General features: G+C 39.3%; 1 pseudogene; it reads right to left on the bottom strand.

Moving 5' to 3' along the window:
• Positions 1-13,058: 13,058 nt before the first annotated feature.
• Positions 13,059-13,994, bottom strand: LOC123786338 (olfactory receptor 4F6-like; annotated as a pseudogene).
• Between the last annotated feature and the right edge of the window lie 5,246 nt (positions 13,995-19,240).

The following is a 19,240-nucleotide window of genomic DNA, read 5'->3' on the forward strand; positions in this document are numbered from 1 at the left end:
GTGCTTATGGGTGAGAGGTTTTATGCTACCACTTATTCACCATAGTTTGACCTTGATTTTGTTATTCTTCAGTCGAAAGATGAAACATACAGAAAATGGCAGAAAACAAATTTATAGCTTAATCAAATTTTGTAAAGAAATCATCACCCAAGTGAAGATGTAGAACTATGTTAGGTATCCCATCACAGAAATCTCTGTGATTCATCCAAATTACAACCACCTTTCTCCTCAAAAGGAGCCATGATTCTGTTCCAGTAAAAATGTCCTTGCATTTTTTCTTTCTATTTTCTTAAAGATGTTATTTATTTATTATTTATTTATTTATTTATTTATTTATTTATTTATTTTTAATAATAGTTTTTTATTATGTTATGTTAGTCACCATACAGTATATCCTTAGTTTTTGATGTAGTGTTCCATGATTCATTATTTGCGTATAACACCCAGTGCTCTATGAAATATGTGCCCTCCTTAATACCCATCACAGCCTACCCAGTTTTTTTTTTCTAGCTTTATCTTCCAAATATCCATTCCAGAACACTGTAGTTTGTCTTGACCATTTTTCCATTTAATATGTCTTTCAAATCTCTTCTTTTCTTAAAAAAAGATTTTTTTACCTTTTTTTTAAATATTAAAGGATGTTTATTGAATATGTAAAGCAATGGATACTGTATCCCTCCCTCCACAAGGAATACAGGTTTCTTTTTTTTTATAATAATATTTTTTTATTATGTTAGTCACCATACAGTACATCCCTAGTTTTTGATGTAAAGTTCCATGATTCATTACTTGTGTATAACACCCAGTGCACCATGTAATACGTGCCCTCCTTAATACCCATCACCAGCCTACCCCATTCCCCCACCCCCTCCCCTCTGAAGCCCTCAGTTTGTTTCCCAGAGTCGATAGTCTCTCATGGTTCATTCCCCCTTCTGATTACCCCCCCCTTTCTTCTTCCCTTTCTTCTCCTACTGATCTTCCTACTTCTTATGTTCCATAAATGAATGAAACCATATGATAATTGTTTTTCTCCACTTGACTTATTTCACTTGGCATTATCTCCTCCAGTCACATCCATGTTGCAGCAAATGTTAAGAAATCGTTCTTTCTGATGGCCAAGTAACGTTCCATGGTATATATAGACCACATCTTCTTAATCCAGTCATCTGTTGAAGGGCATCTCGGCTCCTTCCACAATTTAGCTATTGTGGACAATGCTGCTATGAACATTGGGGTGCAAATGGCCCTTCTCTTCACTTCGTCTGTATCTTTGGGGTAAATACCCAGTAGTGCAATTGCTGGCTCCTAGGGTAGCTCTATTTTTAACTTTTTAAGGGACCTCCACACTGTTTTCCAGAGTGGCTGTACCAACTTGCATTCCCACCAACAATGTAGGAGGGATCCCCTTTCTCCACATCCTCTCCAGCAATTGTTGTTTCCTGCCTTGTCAATTTTTGCCATTCTAACTGGCGTAAGGTGGTATCTCAGTGTGGTTTTGATTTGAATTTCCCTGATGGCTAATGATTTTGAACATTTTTTCAAGTGTCTGTTAGCCATTTGTATGTCTTCATTGGAAAAGTGTCTATTCATATCTTCTGCCCATTTTATGATTTATTTGTTTTTTGTGTATTGAGTTTGAGAAGTTCTTTGTGGATCTTCAATACCAATATTTTATCTGTAGTGTCATTTGCAAGTATCTTCTCCTATTCTGTGGGCTGCCTCTTAGTTTTTTGACTGTTTCCTTGGCTGTGTAGAAGCTTTTTATATTGATGAAGTCCCACAAGTTCATTTTTTCTTTGTTTCTCTTGCCTTTGGAGATGTGTCATGAAAAAAGTTGCTGTGGCCGATGTCAAAGAGTGTGCTGCCTATGTTCTCCTCTAGGATTTTGATGGATTCCTGTCTCACATCGAGGTCTTTCATCCATTTGGAGTTTATTTTTGTGTATGGTGTGAGAGAGTGGTCAAATTTCATTCTTTTGCATATAGCTGTCCAATTTTCCCAGCACCATTTATTGAAGAGACTGTCTTTTTTCCACTGGATGTTTTTTCCGGCTTTGTCAAAGATTAGTTGCCCAAAGAGCTGAGGGTCCATTTCTGGGTTCTCTATTCTGTTCCATATTCTATGTGTCTGTTTTTGTGCCAGTACCATGCTGTCTTTGTGATCACAGCTTTGTAGTACAGCTTGAAATCCAGCAATGTGATGCCCCCAGCTTTGTTTTTTCTTTTCAACAATTCCTTGGCAATTCGGGGCCTTCTCTGGTTCCACACAAATTTAAGAGCCGTTTGTTCCAGTTCTTTGAAAAATGTTATTGGTATCTTGATCGGAGTAGCATTGAAAGTGTAGATTGCTCTGGGTAGCATAGACATTTTAACTATGTTAATTCTTCTGGTCCATGAGCATGGAATATTTTTCCATCTTTTTGTGTCTTCTTCAATGTAGGAATACAGGTTTCTAAACTGTAAACACAACCTCTGTGTTAGACCTCAACACCCAGAAAGGCAAGAAACCAGGGTAGCAAAACAGATGGGCCATCATTGCACAGCTGCAAGTGGCGGGTGCCTCTGGGGCAGGGACAGGGCTGCCCAATACTTGGGGAGAAGAAGGGGGCTCTCTTCTGAATGGGCTTCTGGACCCAAGTCCCAGAGAGCTGGGTAACCTCATAGGTAACATAAGACATCAGATTCTGGTACATGACTGTCATTTTTCTTTTTTGTACAAATTAATGTTTTCTTTTTTGTGTGTGGTTGTATAATATGTTTTATTGATTTATTTAGTTTTAAGTTTTTATTTTAATTCCAGTTAGTTAATATACAGTATTTTATTAGTTTCAGGTGTACAACACAATGATTCAACAATTCCATTCATTGCCCAGTGATCATTCCAAGAAGTGCACTCCTTAATCCCCATCACCTATGCAACCCATTCCTTTACCCACCTCACCTCTTGTAACCATCAGTTTGTTCCCTATAGTTAAGAGTCTGTTTCTTGGTTTGTCTCTCTTTCTCTCTTTTTCCCTTTGCTAATTTATTTTCTTTCTTAAATTACACATATGAGTGAAATCATATAGTATTTGTTTTTCCCTGACTGACTTACTTCACTTAGCATAATACTCTGTAGCTCCATGGACCATGTCATTGTGAATGGCAAGATTTCATTTGTTTTTATGCCCAAATAATATTCCATTGTGCATATCTATATACCACTTCTGTTTAGCAAGGTAATAAATACAATCATAGTAATCATTGACAATAGAGAGGATGGGATTCCTGTTGTGAGATTCCTTTCTGATGTGACTGATTGTATAGGATGGTTCATAAGAATCAAAGTATGCAACTCAGAGAATGGAACTTCAGTATTTATTTATGTGCAACCATTTCATTTCACTGAGAGGACAAACTCAATACTCACATCTCCATAAGAAATATACCAAGGGTGATAGCTGACCAGTGGTTTCTCTTTTGCAGCAAAAAGACTTTACACCATGGTAACAAGTAAGAACTCAGATATGCTGCTCTTCAGCAAAAGGAATTTCTTGCTCACTTAGTTAAGACATCTCATTTCCTGAGTGTACACTACTGAGCAGTGAGTGATGATGTTGGATTATCAGTTATAGGGGACCCTTCACCACTGTAATCCTCTCAAAGCTCGTATCTGATTCTTCAAAAATGGTTCAAGGAGTTTTAGAAGAATTCTATTGATTCTCAGTTGAACATTAAGTTTATTGAAGAAGTTCTCCAGAATCTTACACATTGGCTGTAACATTGATGAAGAGCCAGCTACAAATGAACAAGAAAATCTTTCCCTATGTACTAGATTAAACTGAAAATTCAACATTTAGGGTGTCATGTTTGTCCTAAATATCTTTTACCCCTCTTTAAAAAAAAACTACCTGAAGTCTTCATACGTTTCACCAAGATTAAAGTCAGGAGACTTGGGGATTTTAGTACAAATTTACAGTGTGATTTTGGCATGTCATTCAGAATCTCCAAGCCCTAGTTTTCCTGTTTACAAATGAGCTCATTGGATCAAAAGCTCTCAAAGACAAAATTCCACAACTCTAGGAGTATGATTTGAACCTTCATGGGAAAGAAGTATCCAAAACCAGATTATATTGGAATTGCAGGAAGGAGAGAAAGAGGTGGGTAAGAGAACATGGCATCTGGGTATATGGAAAAAGGATCCTTAAATAGAAAGGGAAGAAGAGATTAGCCTTGAAGATTCAGAAGGACTCGACACTTAGAACACTTGTATAACATATACTAAGTTGTAAAGGGCAATCCTTGTTAATATTGACACTAACTTTCTAAGTATTTGAATGGACCTCTGGATCCTTCCATTTTTCTTGAAGATGCACATGCAATTGAATTCTGCCAAATGGGTTCTTGCTAATAGAAGCATCTCTTTATTAATAAAATGCTACACTTTGGTTAGTTCTGCTAATATACTTCATTTTCATCATTCCACCTACCTCCTTCATATGTGGAAGAGACTACAGCAGTTTTCAAAGGATGGAAGAGTACAGATTTTCCTTTTTGCACTTTGTCTTGAAGCAGAAAATTTCCAAGAGAGTAAAGTGTGTCTGATTGGTCTTCCTTAGTAAGTCACTTAGTTAAGAGACATTTATGAGTGACCAGAGGCAGGTGAGGAGATCTGGAAATAGCCAAGCTGGAGTTTGAGTACTGAGACTAAGTCATATAGTCTTACAGGTTTTCCCTTGAGGATACACACACATAATCTTCTTGAGTCAGGGGCTGTTGTCACAATTTCTTGGTTTCCTTAGGTATTTCTAGTACCTCACTGCATCTAAAGGTGATTTTTTTTCTGTGCAAATGAAACTTCATTTCTTTATATTTATATTTCCCTTAATTCTCTTTATATTGAAGCATAATTGACATATAATGTGTTGTTCCTTTCAGTGTATAACGCATTGATTTGACAATTCTCTACACTACTCAGTACTCAGCACACTAAGTTTATTCACCATATGTCACCATAGAACACTATTACACTGTTATTGACTTTATTCCATATGCTGTACTTTTCATCTCTGTTATTTATTTATATTACAACTGGATGTTTGTACCTCTGAATCCCCTTTATCTATTTCTCCCATCCCCCGCCATCTGCCATGTGGCAACCACCCGTTTTTTTCTCTGTTTAAGAGTCTGTTTGTTTTAAGGGGCGCCTGGGTGGCTCAGATGGTTAAGAGTCTGTTTGTATTGTATTTGTTTTTTGTGTTTGAGATGTCACCTATCAGTGAAATCATATGGTTCTTGTATTTCTCTGTTAAAGGAGACTTTTTAAAATTTAATTTATATATTTGAAGAGAGAAAGAGAGAGAGCACAAGCTGGGGAAGGGACAGAGGGAGAAGCAGGTTCCCCGCTGAGCGGGGAGCCTGACATGGGGCTCTGGGGTTAGATTCTAGGACTCTGGGATCATAACCTGAGCCGAAGACAGAAACTTAACCAACTGAGGCACCAGGCGCCCCTCTCTAATAAAGGTGAATTTTTAAAAGAATTATAGTGAAACCAGTAAGATAATGTTCTGAGGTTAAAATCCACATGGATTCAGGAGACAATAATAATGCTTTAGATATTATACAAAGAAGGTAGCTTATAGCTTATGATCACTTTTGGATAAAATATAGGGAAAAAAATACCTTGACCAATAGTAAGAAAGTCTCATTTATTATTTACCATTTTATTGAGCAGCTTTAATTATAGTGCAGCAGTTACAACTGAGCTGAGTCACCACAATTAATGTTTCTTATATCAGTCACAGGGATACATTCCAAGTGCTTTCTCAATTGTGCTCTTTGACCCATCAGACTTCTCAAGTTCTACTTGGAAAAGTAAAGTAAAAGTAAAGATGTCAATCATCTTCTTTGTCCTAAGCACCCTGGCTTATATACAGGTGCATTAAATAAGGTGAGATCTGAGTTGGGTACCTTTTTTTAGGTAATAAGATACTTGAAGTACTTTTATAATTGTAGATACTCTTTTAGGGTGAATCAAGAAATGCTTTGAAGAAGACTGCAAGGACAACAGAAATTTGCTGTTGAAAAAAATGGAATATAGAGAAATTTTGCATAAGGCAAAACAGTAGAATCTAGTTCTAAAGTAAACATTGACAATCAAAGACTGAAAACAATTCTTAAGAGTTGCAGCATAGTGTTCCCTGCCTATTTATCTAACTTAAACTATAATTAGGATGAGAAATATTTCTTTCTCAATTTTTAATTGCTGCTGGTTTGTATAAACTCATACTTTATCCATTGGATCCACATAATTTCCATAAGAAATATTAATTGGGAGAGGAGTTAAGATGGCGGAGGAGTAGGGGACCCCTTTTTCAGCCGGTCCCCTGAGTCGAGCTGGATAGGTACCACCAGCCTAAATAACCACGGAATCAGCCTGAGACGCAGGATGATGCATCTGGATCTCTACAAATGAACATCTCCAGCGCTGAGCATTGAGGTACAAAGAGGGGAGCTGTAAACCGTGCACAGATATCGGAAGATAAACGGAAGGGGGAGGGAGCCGCCGCGTTTGGACGCCGGGAAGTGGCAGCCACCTGCACGGGGGAGCGGGCGGACTCACAGAGGGCACCCGCAGAGAGCGGGCTGAGACCGGTGAGCCTTGAACGCGCGCCACCAGGCATCTCCCGGAATACCGGAATCCCGGTGCGCTGGGCGGCTGGCGGCTGGCGGGCCCCGTGCACGGGGGAGCAGGCGGACTCGCGGTCGGCACCTGCGAAACAGCAGACTGAGACCCTGAACCGGGTGCGCGTGCCACCAGGCTTCTCACGAAACTCTGGAATCGAGGTGTGCTCACCGGGCATAGACTGAGACCTGGAGACCTGGGAGCGTGCGGGGCGGCCGGTGGCTGGCGGCATTAGAAACACAAGGGACAGAGACGCACCGGCCCTGGAAGTGAGGGCAGGGACGCCGAGTTGGTGCGCACATCCCAGACGCTGCAGGGTTGAGCAGCACCAACAGTAATAGAGTTAAAGTGGCCAGAACATCAGTGGAGAACGGGCCGCAATCCCTCTGTTCTGTGACAATGCAGCCTCTGCTGCTCTAACTCTCAGAAGAAGCATAGCTGGCCGCCAGGGAAAGCCGCCAGAGAACAAAAGCCTGGAAATACTGGCTCAGAGAGTGCCCATCCCCATCCTCCCTCGCAGAGGACACGGAGACTCTAACCAAACAGGGTTGCCTGAGTATCGGCGCGGCAGGCCCCTCCCCCAGAACACAGAAGGCAGGCTGAAAAATCAAGAAGCCCACAACCCGAGGCGCCTGGGTGGCGCAGTCATTGAGCGCCTGTCTCTGGCTTAGGGCGTGATTCCAGCGTTCCGGAAAGGAGTCCCTCATCAGGCTCCTCCGCTGGGAGCCTGATTCTTCCTCTCTCACTCCCCTGCTTCTGTTCCGTTCTTGCTGACTGTCTGTCTCCCTCTCTCAGATAAGTAAATAAATAAAATCTTTAAAGAAGAAGCCCACATCTCTAAGATCCCTATAAAACAAGGGGCACGGCCTGGGACCCAGTCAATAATTTGGGCTCTGGACAACCCCGCAACCTCTCCTCATCAGAATGACAAGAAGGAGAAGTCCCCCCCTCCCAGCAAAGAAAAGACAGTGAGTCTGTGGCCTCTGCCACAGAAGTAACAGACATGGATGTAACCAAATTATCAGAAATGGAATTCAGAGTAACAATGGTCAAGATAATGAGTAGACTTGAAAAAAGTATTAAGGAAAATGTTACTGAGAATATAGAATCCCTAAGGGTGGAAATGAGAGCGAATTTGACAGAAATTAAAAATTCTATGAGCCAAATGCAGGCAAAACTAGAGGCTCTGACGGCCAGGGTCACTGAAGCAGAGGAAAGGGGTAGTGAATTGGAGGATGGGTTAATAGAGGAAAAAATAAAAATAGAAGATGGTCTTAAAAAAATCCATGCCCACGAATGTTGGCTACGGGAGATTACTGACTCAACGAAACGATCCAATGTTAGAATCATCGGCATCCCCGAGGGGGTGGACAAAAACAGAGGTCTAGAAGAGATATTTGAACAAATTGTAGCTGAAAACTTCCCTAATCTAGCAAGGGAAACAAACATTCGTGTCCAAGAGGCAGAGAGGACCCCTCCCAAGCTCAACCATGACAGACCTACACCACGTCACGTCATAGTGCCATTCGCAAATATTAGATCCAAGGATACAGTATTGAAAGCGGCCAGGGCAAAGAAATTTCTCATGTACCAAGGCAAAGGCATCAGAATTACGTCAGACCTGTCTACACAGACCTGGAATGAGAGAAAGTGTTGGGGGAGCATTTTTAAAGCTCTTTCAGAGAAAAACATGCAGCCAAGGATCCTTTATCCAGCAAGGCTGTCATTCAGAATTGATGGAGAAATAAAGACATTTCAGAATCGACAGTCACTAGCCAATTTCATAACCACGAAACCAGCCCTACAGGAGGTATTACGGGGGGTTCTATAAAAGTAAAAAGGCCCCAAGAGTGATACAAAGCAGAAAGTCACAGCCAATACAAACAAAGACTTTACTGACAACATGGCAGAATTAAAAGCATATCTCTCAGTAATCAGTCTTAATATTAATGGTTTAAATTCTTGCTTAAAACGCCACAGGGTTGCAGATTGGATAAAAAGAAATGACCCATCCATTTGCTGTCTACAAGAGACTCATTTCGAACCCAAAGATGCATTCAGACTGAGAGTAAGGGGATGGAGTACCATCTTTCACGCAAATGGACCTCAAAAGAAAGCTGGGGTAGCAATTCTCATATCAGATAAACTGGATTTTAAACTACAGGCTATAGTTAGAGACACAGAAGGGCACTATATTATTCTTAAGGGAAGTATTCAACAAGTGGATATGACAATTATAAATATATATGCCCCCAACAGGGGAGCAGCAAGATACACTAGCCAACTCTTAACCAGAATAAAGAGACATATAGATAAAAATACATTAATAGTAGGGGACCTCAACACTCCACTATCAGAAATAGACAGAACACCCTGGAAAAAACTAAGCAAAGAATCAAAGGCTTTGAATGCCATACTCGACGAGTTGGACCTCTTAGATATATATAGAACACTAAACCCCAGAACCAAAGAATACTCATTCTATTCTAATGCCCAAGGAACATTTTCAAGAATAGACCATGTTCTGGGACACAAAACACGTCTCAGCCGATACCAAAAGATTGAAATTATCCCCTGCATATTCTCAGACCACAACGCTCTGAAATTGGAACTCAACCACAAGGAAAAATTTGGAAGAAACTCAAACACTTGGAGACTAAGAACCATCCTGCTCAGGAATGACTCGATAAACCAGGAAATCAAAAATCAAATTAAACAATTTATGGAGACCAATGAGAATGAAAATACAACAGTCCAAAACCTATGGGATACTGCAATGGCGGTCCTAAAGGGGAAATACATAGCCATCCAAGCCTCACTCAAAAGAATAGAAAAATCTAAAATGCAGTTTTTATATTCTCACCTCAAGAAGCTGGAACAGCAACAGAGGGACAGGCCTAATCCACGCACGAGGAAGCAGTTGACCAAAATTAGAGCTGAAATCAATCAAGCAGAAACCAGAAGTACAGTAGAGCAGATCAACAGGACTAGAAGCTGGTTCTTGGAGAGAATCAATAAAATTGACAGACCACTGGCAAGACTTATCCAAAAGAAAAGAGAAAGGACCCAGATTATTAAAATTATGAATGAAAAAGGAGAGGTCACGACGAACACCATTGAAATTGGAAGGATTATTAGAAATTTTTATCAACAGCTATATGCCAATAAACTAAGCAATCTGGAAGAGATGGAATCCTTCCTGGAAACCTATAAACTACCAAGATTGAAACCGGAAGAAATTGATTTCTTAAACAGGCCAATTAATGATGAAGAAATTGAGTCAGTGATAAACAACTTTCCAAATAACAAAACTCCAGGCCTGGACGGTTTTCCTGGGGAATTCTACCAAACATTCAAAGAAGAAATAATACCTATTCTCCTAAAGCTATTTCAAAAAATAGAAACAGAAGGAAAGCTACCAAACTCATTCTATGAGGCCAATATTACCTTGATCCCCAAACCAAGCAAAGACCCCATCAAAAAGGAGAATTACAGACCGATTTCCCTAATGAATATGGACGCCAAAATCCTCAACAAGATCCTGACTAATAGAATCCAACAGTTCATTAAAAGGATTATCCATCACGATCAAGTGGGATTCATACCTGGGATGCAAGCGTGGTTCAATATTCGCAAATCAATCAGCGTGATACATCATAACAACAAGAAAAGACTCAGGAACCATATGATCCTCTCAATCGATGCCGAAAAAGCATTTGACAAAATACAGCATCCTTTACTGATTAAAACCCTTCAGAGTGTAGGAATAGAGGGTACATTTCTCAATCTCATAAAAGCCATCTATGAAAAGCCTACTGCAAATATTATTCTCAATGGGGAAAAGCTGGAAGCCTTTCCCTTAAGATCAGGAACACGACAAGGATGCCCACTCTTGCTACTATTATTCAACATAGTACTAGAAGTCCTTGCAACAGCAATCAGACAACAAAAAGGGATCAAAGGTATTCAAATCAGCAAAGAAGAAGTCAAAATGTCTCTCTTTGCAGATGACATGATACTCTATATGGAAAACCCAAAAGAAGCCACTCCCAAACTATTAGAAGTTATAGAGCAATTCAGTAACGTGGCGGGATACGAAATCAATGCTCAGAAATCAGTTGCATTTCTGTACACGAATAACAAGACCGAAGAAAGAGAAATTAGGGAATCCATCCCATTTACAATAGAAGCAAAAACCATACGTTACCTTGGAATTAACTTAACCAGAGACATAAAGGACCTTTATTCTAGACACTCTAAATCACTCTTAAAAGACATTGAGGAAGACATAAAAAGATGGAAAGATATTCCATGCTCATGGATCGGAAGAATTAACATAGTTAAAATGTCCATGCTACCCAGAGCAATCTACACTTTCAATGCTATCCCGATCAAAATACCGAGGACATTTTTCAAAGAACTGGAACAAATAGTCCTTAAATTTTTATGGAACGAGAAAAGACCCCGAATCTCCAAGGAACTGTTGAAAAGGAAAAACAAAGCTGGGGGCATCACAATGCCGGATTTCGAGCTATACTACAAAGCTGTGATCACAAAGACAGCATGGTACTGGCACAAAAACAGACACACAGACCAATGGAACAGAATAGAGAGCCCAGAAATGGACTCTCAGCTCTTTGGGCAACTAATCTTTGATAAAGCAGGAAAAAACATCCGGTGGGAAAAAGACAGTCTCTTCAATAAATGGTGCTGGGAAAATTGGACAGCTACATGCAAAAGAATGAAACTTGACCACTATCTCACACCATACACAAAAATAAACTCCAAATGGATGAAAGACCTCGATGTGAGACAGGAATCCATCAAAATTCTAGAGGAGAACATAGGCAGCAACCTCTACAACATCGGCCAAAGCAAACTTTTTCATGATACATCCCCAAAGGCAAGAGAAACAAAAGATAAAATGAATTTATGGGACTTCATCAAGATTAAAAGTTTCTGCACAGCCAAGGAAACAGTCAGAAAAACTAAGAGGCAGCCCACGGAATGGGAGAATATATTTGCAAATGACACTACAGATAAAGGACTGGTATCCAAGATCTACAAAGAACTTCTCAAACTCAATACACGAGAAACAAATAAACAAATCAAAAAATGGGCAGAAGATATGAACAGACACTTTTCCAATGAAGACATACAAATGGCTAACAGACACATGAAAAAATGTTCAAAATCATTAGCCATCAAGGAAATTCAAATCAAAACCACACTGAGATACCACCTTACGCCAGTTAAAATGGCAAAAATAGACAAGGCAAGAAACAACAATTGTTGGAGAGGATGTGGAGAAAGGGGATCCCTCCTACATTGTTGGTGGGAATGCAAGTTGGTACAGCCACTCTGGAAAACAGTGTGGAGGTCCCTTAAAAAGTTAAAAATTGAGCTACCCTATGATCCAGCCATTGCACTACTGGGTGTTTACCCCAAAGATACAGACGTAGTGAAGAGAAGGGCCATATGCACACCAATGTTCATAGCAGCAATGTCCACAATAGCTAAATCGTGGAAGGAGCCGAGATGCCCTTCAACAGATGACTGGATTAAGAAGTTGTGGTCCATATATACAATGGAATATTACTCAGCAATCAGAAAGAACGAGTTCTCAACATTTGTTACAACATGGACGGCACTGGACGAGATAATGCTAAGTGAAATAAGTCAAGCAGAGAAAGACAACTATCATATGATTTCTCTCATCTATGGAACATAAGAACTAGAATGATCAGTAGGGGAAGAAAGGGATAAAGAAAGGGGGGGGTAATCAGAAGGGGGAATGAAACATGAGAGACTATGGACTATGAGAAACAAACTGAGGGCTACAGAGGGGAGGGGGTGGGGGAATGGGATAGGCCGGTGATGGGTAGTAAGGAGGGCACATATTGCATGGTGCACTGGGTGTTATACACAACTAATGAATCATCGAGCCTTACATCGAAAACCGGGGATGTACTGTATGGTGACTAACATAATATAATAAAAAATCATTAAAAAAAATAAAAAAAAAGAAATATTAATTGATTCCTAGTGATGCTTATAATCAGTAGGAAGGTACCGATAAAGCTCAATCATATGTACACATATGTATTTACATGGATATATAAAACAATTACATGAAAATTGAGTGTAGTCATTGATGAAATTGCAATTTAACTTTATAGGCCAGTAGGAATATATAACACTTTATTTTTCATACTTAACAGAAATTACTGCGGCTCTATTTGAAAGTGAAGTTCCTTAATTCAGTATCTCTTTTATGTAGAGTTCTCATTTTTTTAAGGTGATAATGAATTGTGCATAATCCATAATGTTCATGGTGATCACAAGGGTCCTGATGGTCCACGACATTCATCTTGTGCTCTTACCAATGAAATCTGTTATGGCATCTCCCTAGAACTTACAACTTGTCAACTCAGCCTTCCCATTGCCACCTTCATATCTTTGTTCCTAAAGTATAGATGGCAGGATTTAATACAGGAGTGATGACAAAGTCCACAATGGCAAAAAATTTATCCATTGACTTGGTAGGGAAAGTCACACATAGAGAAACATGCACAGAGTGAAAAACAAAACACTATAGTGATGTGAGCTGACAGAGTGACGAATGCTTTGGATAAATCTTTTGAAGAATGTTGTCTGACAGTGATCAGAATAAAGATGTATGATACAATTAAGAAAAAGAAGGTGCCTATAGATATGAAGCCACTGTTGGCAGTGACCACAAATTCTAGTCTGTAAGTGTCCATACATGCAAGTTTAATAACCCTAGGAAAATCACAATAAAAGCTCCCCACATTACTAGGGCCACAGAATGGTAAATTTATGACAAAAACAAACTGAGACACAGCATGAATCACCCCAATGATCCAAGCAGCCACTATCAAAAGCATGCACATTTTGGGGTTCACAGTAGTTAGATAGTGGAGAGGCTTGCAAATGGCTGTGTACCTGTCATATGCCATGGCTATGAGTAGTACCATCTCAACTCCTCCCATGACATGAATAAAGAACATTTGTATCATGCGGTTATGGAAGGAAATGATTTTACAACCACTGAAAAGATCATAGATCATCCTAGGAACTGTGGTGGATGAAAGACCCAGGTCAATGAGTGATAGGTTGGCCAGCAGGATATACGTGGGGGAGTGTAAGTGAGAATAAAAAATCACTGTTAATATAATGAAGAGGTTGCCGAAGATAATTCCCACATAGAACAAAGAGAAGAAGAGAAAAAGGAAAACCTGCATTCCCAAGGATTGTGCAAGTCCCAGTAACATGAACTCAGTTACCACAGAGCCATTTCCTTGGTCCATCGAATCATAAGGAAGGGAAGACTCTAAAGTGACCTGAAAGAAATGAGAGAAGGAATTAACTTTGAGGAGTGCTTCACACGATGTGTTAAATGTTGATAATTTAAATTGGTTATTGACAGATCTTTTATTTAATTGATAGTAAATTATTTACAAAATAATGGGAGCCCAGAGCATGGGTTTGGTAGTATGAGCAAAGATGCACTCAGAGGCCATCTATTGCTTTAAATTGCTCTTATTAATTCAAGTACATGGGATAATGAGTCAACTTAAGAAGTTAGAAAAGGATGCAAAAATTAAACTCGAGGAATTCAAGTTAAATAGAACAATAAAAATTAAAACCAAAAATAATATGTATTGACTCCTAGAAAATTGGAATAGTGTATATGAGCATATAAAAAAGTTTAAAAAAACAAAAAAATAGATAACCTTTTGAAAATATAATCAAGAATAATAAAATAAGCAATTAGAAATGAGTATAGAAAAATAACAGTTAACATAATAACAGTTAATACACATTTGAAGTCTGTTTTTTATGTGTATATCTTACTGTTAGGTTTGTACTGCTGAAATGGTGTTTGCATTGGAGTTTGAGTGATAATTTTTATAAACAGGAAAATCCCACACTACATGAACCTATAATCCTAAAGTCTCTAAACTTCCATTTACAGCATATAATATAATCTGTTTATGAACTTTAATTATTATACTATGGACAATCACAATGGAAAATATGGAACTGAGTGTATTCAATGTGGTGGAGTCAGAGTCAGTAGCATGTGTAAAGGACAGGCAGGAAGGAACGCATAAATAAAGGGGAAGAATGAAGATCAATGGGAAGGAGTGTAAGAAAATAAAAGAAGGGTGAAGAAAAGAAATAAATTCCTAATAGTCAAATAGGGAGGATAAATCGATGATCAAAGAAAGGCATTGGTAGAACATTGCACATCTTTGCTTAGGTGCCTGTCATAGTTTAAATCAACACATATTGATACATTACAAACACCTGGGTATGAACTTTACTTGGGTTTCCATTCACTGCTTTAGGTATATTTTGACTGGAAGGATGGAAAGTAATAGTAATGCTGTAGGGAAAATAACCACTGAGATGCAGACAGGACTTTAAGCATATGAATCATGGGTGTGGCAGTGGGGTTTGGTAGATAGAGTGGTTGAACATGATGCCTCAGTGAACTGGCAGGTGAATCACCTCTAAAAAAATTAGGAAGTAACCAAAAGCATCCATTTAGCCTCCAGGCACTATTTGGCTTACCCTCATTCTAGTATTCATAGATTTTCATAAATATAAAATTAAAGTTTTTGATATAGGCACCCATTCTGCTTTGTCTAACACTATATCACCTGCCTAAAACAGTGGCTGGCACATAGAAAAAGCCCAGGAAATATATGATGAATGAATTTCTTAGAAATAGGTACTAAATTGTTCATAGAAGAAACAAAACAGTAGCCCTCACAAATATATAGAGAAATTGATTTAATAATATCTTCTCCATAAACTTGTATTTCCTGGTATAGTCCAGTTATATATACATAAAAAGTGAGTATTTAAATGAGTGAAGAAATTTCTGCCCTTTTTATTACAAACATCTGGAATTAGCATGTGTCACTGATGAGGAAATCCTCAGGATCTGAGAGAGAAAAAGACCATGCGCTTGGTTTCTCTGCCTCTTTAGAAAACCCTGGTGACTTTGTGAAGCTCTCAGGAGTTTGGCAGAAGTCAAGTCCCCATAGATTTTGCTATCCTTCCTCTTGGAGATGTAAACTTTTCCAGTCATTCAGGGCCTGGGAAGACCCATCATTAAATAAGAAATATAGATACATATTAAACAAATAAGATGATCAGAATTATAGATTTGTATAGAAGTGGGAAAGAACTTTGAGAGAACCTATTCAGTCACTTCATTCTACAGGTAGAGGGCCAACCCCGTGAGGGTAAATGGCTGGCCAGAGTGTTCACAGGAATACATTCTCAGGGCCAGAACTAGAATCAGCCTAAGTTCCAGTCCAATGGTGTTCCTCAGTAGTGCTCTACACCTGCTTATTAGGAAGAAACATGAAGAGGCTAGACATATTTATATTTGAAAGGGTCACCGTAACCTAATTGGAAGTGGTCTGTCAACCCTCAGTTTTTATTCATTTAAAATAAAATTGGCTTCCCTTCCTGAAAGACTTTTTTTTTTTTTTTTGCCATTGGGAATTTCTCTTGCTAACCCCCTTTCCTGTTTCTTCACATAATCTGGTTAGTCCTTGAACCGTTCCATCTCAGAACTTATAGCCACCAGCTCCTCTGTACCATCCCCTGGCACAGGGCCAGAAGCTTTCTGACTCTGAGAATAGCCTCTCAGATTAGGCATTGGCTGGTTCCTTCAAATGTGGATGAAAGTAATACTGAAGGAGAGGGAATCACACCAGAATCCTGGAGGTGGAGAATTGAGACTTCCTTCCTTTTGTTTAAAACAGAATTTGGTTCTCAAATAGGGCAGGAATAGCTGAGGCCGGATGTCTGTTTTACACAGTGGAATAAAAGGTTTAAAATGAGTTGGAGAGCACAAAAATTGAAACACATGAATCTTGAAAATTTTTCACAGTAAGAGGACAAATTGAACATATCAGAAGGTGTGTGTGTGTGTGTATGTGTCTATGTGTCAGTGTGTAGAATTTATTTGATAAGACAATGCAATGCAGTGATTGAAATTTGAGAGTAAGAGAGTGATGGTGTAGAGTAAAAGGACAAAAATATTTCAAAAGGAGAATATTTCTGACACTAATATTTTACAGAGAAACAGATGCTGAAGCAGAATTAAGGGAGAGAGAGAGAAAGGGACACAACCATGATAGGTGTAGTTTTATAATTAAAAAGCATCTTTCCTACCTGCCTGTTCAGCCACAGGATTTACATTTTTGGAAGAATAGAAATTCAGAGAGCTCAGTCTTACTTTCTATACATAATCTTCCCTGAAAGTCAAAGCTATATATGATTCTTCAAAATGGGAAATAAGCTAATTAGATACACAAGACAGTGACATAATATTGTCTCAGAGAAGGCCAATACCGAGCCCATTATTAGTTTCTTTTGGGGGACTAAATCTTTGAGTCACATTGGTTTCCCCATGAGAGAAATAATGAAAAAGAAATTGCCTGGTAATGCAACAGAGGGGAAGAGAGAAGATTTTGAGGCAATATGTTGGTTTGTGTAAAAATATCCCTATATAGTTGCATGATCTTTGGGATGAAGTGCTTAGAAGCACTGAGATGAGGGGAGGAGGGTGTAAAAACATACCCTGAGTGGACAGACATACCGAAACTTGTAGTACCATACTTGAAATAGATGTAAAATCCCTGATACGTAAAGATAATTCTTACAACTGACAGTAGGGGAATAAATAGATCACTTTCATGTTATCAATTATAGCCAATGTTTACCTCTGTAGGTTTACTTGCAGTCCCAAGCTTTGGAGTGTTGAAGATAAAAGTCTTCTTGAATGTATTTAACCTTTATTTTTCCTGAGTTGACTGGATAGAACTAAAATTTGTACATTATTGGATCGATTTCTGAAGAGATCAGTGGAAAACAGATGCAAACACAAAAGAGGAAAATATGGGAGGTTATTTGGAGTGTTTGTAAGAAGAGGATATTTACCTGAGGGAGATACTCATTCATAAGACTTATGACAAGGTATTGAAATAAGCCTAGTGTATTTCTGTAAAGAAGTAAGGCTGATCTATACTTGATATGTAGGTACAAAGAATCTGATCTCTAGTCTATCATGGGGTCCCAAAGTGTCAAGGCTCTATCTTTGTTTGAGTTGTGTTTGTTTAGAGTTGTATTTTATTTTTTCTTGTTGAGAAAATGGAAAATCATAATTCTCTAGAATAGCTGCAGAATAATGGCTAGTGTCAAATTAATTTTTGAAAAATATTGACATTCCAAAATGTATAAGGATACAAACTGAAGAATAATGTGGGCAGAAATATTTAAAAAGAAATAGGAATGCATGGTCAGTGACATGAATCGGTATATATATGATGAAGTAAAATAATTTAGTTGTTTGGAAGAAGCACAACTACTCTAAGATTAGAGGAAAATTTCTCTTGTTGCCTCCCTGCCCCACTGGCTACTGCAATGCAGTGAAGACTCCACAGCCCCATAAATCATTCTATCATGTCAATGTACTTCTGTCCTGAGATGCCTGTGTCCTAAATGGCCAACTGGATACCAGACAGAATAGCATATTAAGGTGAATGAGGGAGAATCTAGGCAGAAATAAAGCCCTAGGAAATTCTCCAGCCAGGCATAGAGCACACTGTGATTTGAGAGTAATCCCTTGGGGCATGGATCTTGGGTTTGCTTGGCAGTGGAGAAGGCTGCTGAGCTAACAGAAGAGTAGGGGATGTTAATGTAGAGCTTATGAGAACTAAAAGTGTCAGAGAGGATCGAGTCCACTGATTTACAGGCTGCCCCAGCTAAAGTTCGCTCAAGATTTAAACTGGCTGAAGCCAGCAAAAAGAAACTTGCCAGTAGATTTCACTGCAGAGAATTGACAAACAAATTTAGAAAATCAATTGAGAAAAAGCAAAGAAAAGGGGATTAGGTACTTTAATCCTATGACTAAGCAAATATAAAAAGAAAGCCCATAGGGCAGTGGGGAGGGAACTTGGGGCAGGAGGTGGCTCTCTGGGGCCTTCTCTCCCCTTCCCCTTTCCAACCCCCTTCCCCCACTGCTGGACTGGGGCTAAGAGCAGCCTGAGCAGGAACCTGACCTCAACCCAGGTCACTGAGCTGGAGGGATGAGGAACACCTCTGCAGTATCAGCCTCCTCCTCCCAGGAGATGGAGGAGCTGGAGCACTTTATGCACAGCTGGCTACATGCTACAGTACCAGGTGCAGGTCCTGCTGGCTGACAGCACAGAGGCTGATGGTGAGAGTGAGCAGACACAGTCCCACATCTCCCAGGAGGAAGTCCCAATAGTGGACCACCAGTGAAAGGCCTAATGAACAAGGGACGATGGACCACAGTGAGCAGCTGGAAAGCAGTTGTTTCTCCTCTCTAAGGCAAGCCCCCCCTCCCCTACTACACACTCCCTCAGAGTTGAAGAAGGAGGAAAACAGGAAGTGCTTGAGGACAGAGTTTTTTAAAAGTCCCAATAAAAGCCTATTCTCACTAAACCAGGGTCCAGGAGAAGGGAAACGTAGCAAGATAGGAAAGTTTTAGACAATAACTGTTCTA

This window comes from Ursus americanus, chromosome 9 (assembly GCF_024610735.1).
Source record: "Ursus americanus isolate L20-20 chromosome 9, mUrsAme1.1.p, whole genome shotgun sequence".
Taxonomy (NCBI): Eukaryota; Metazoa; Chordata; class Mammalia; order Carnivora; family Ursidae; genus Ursus; species Ursus americanus.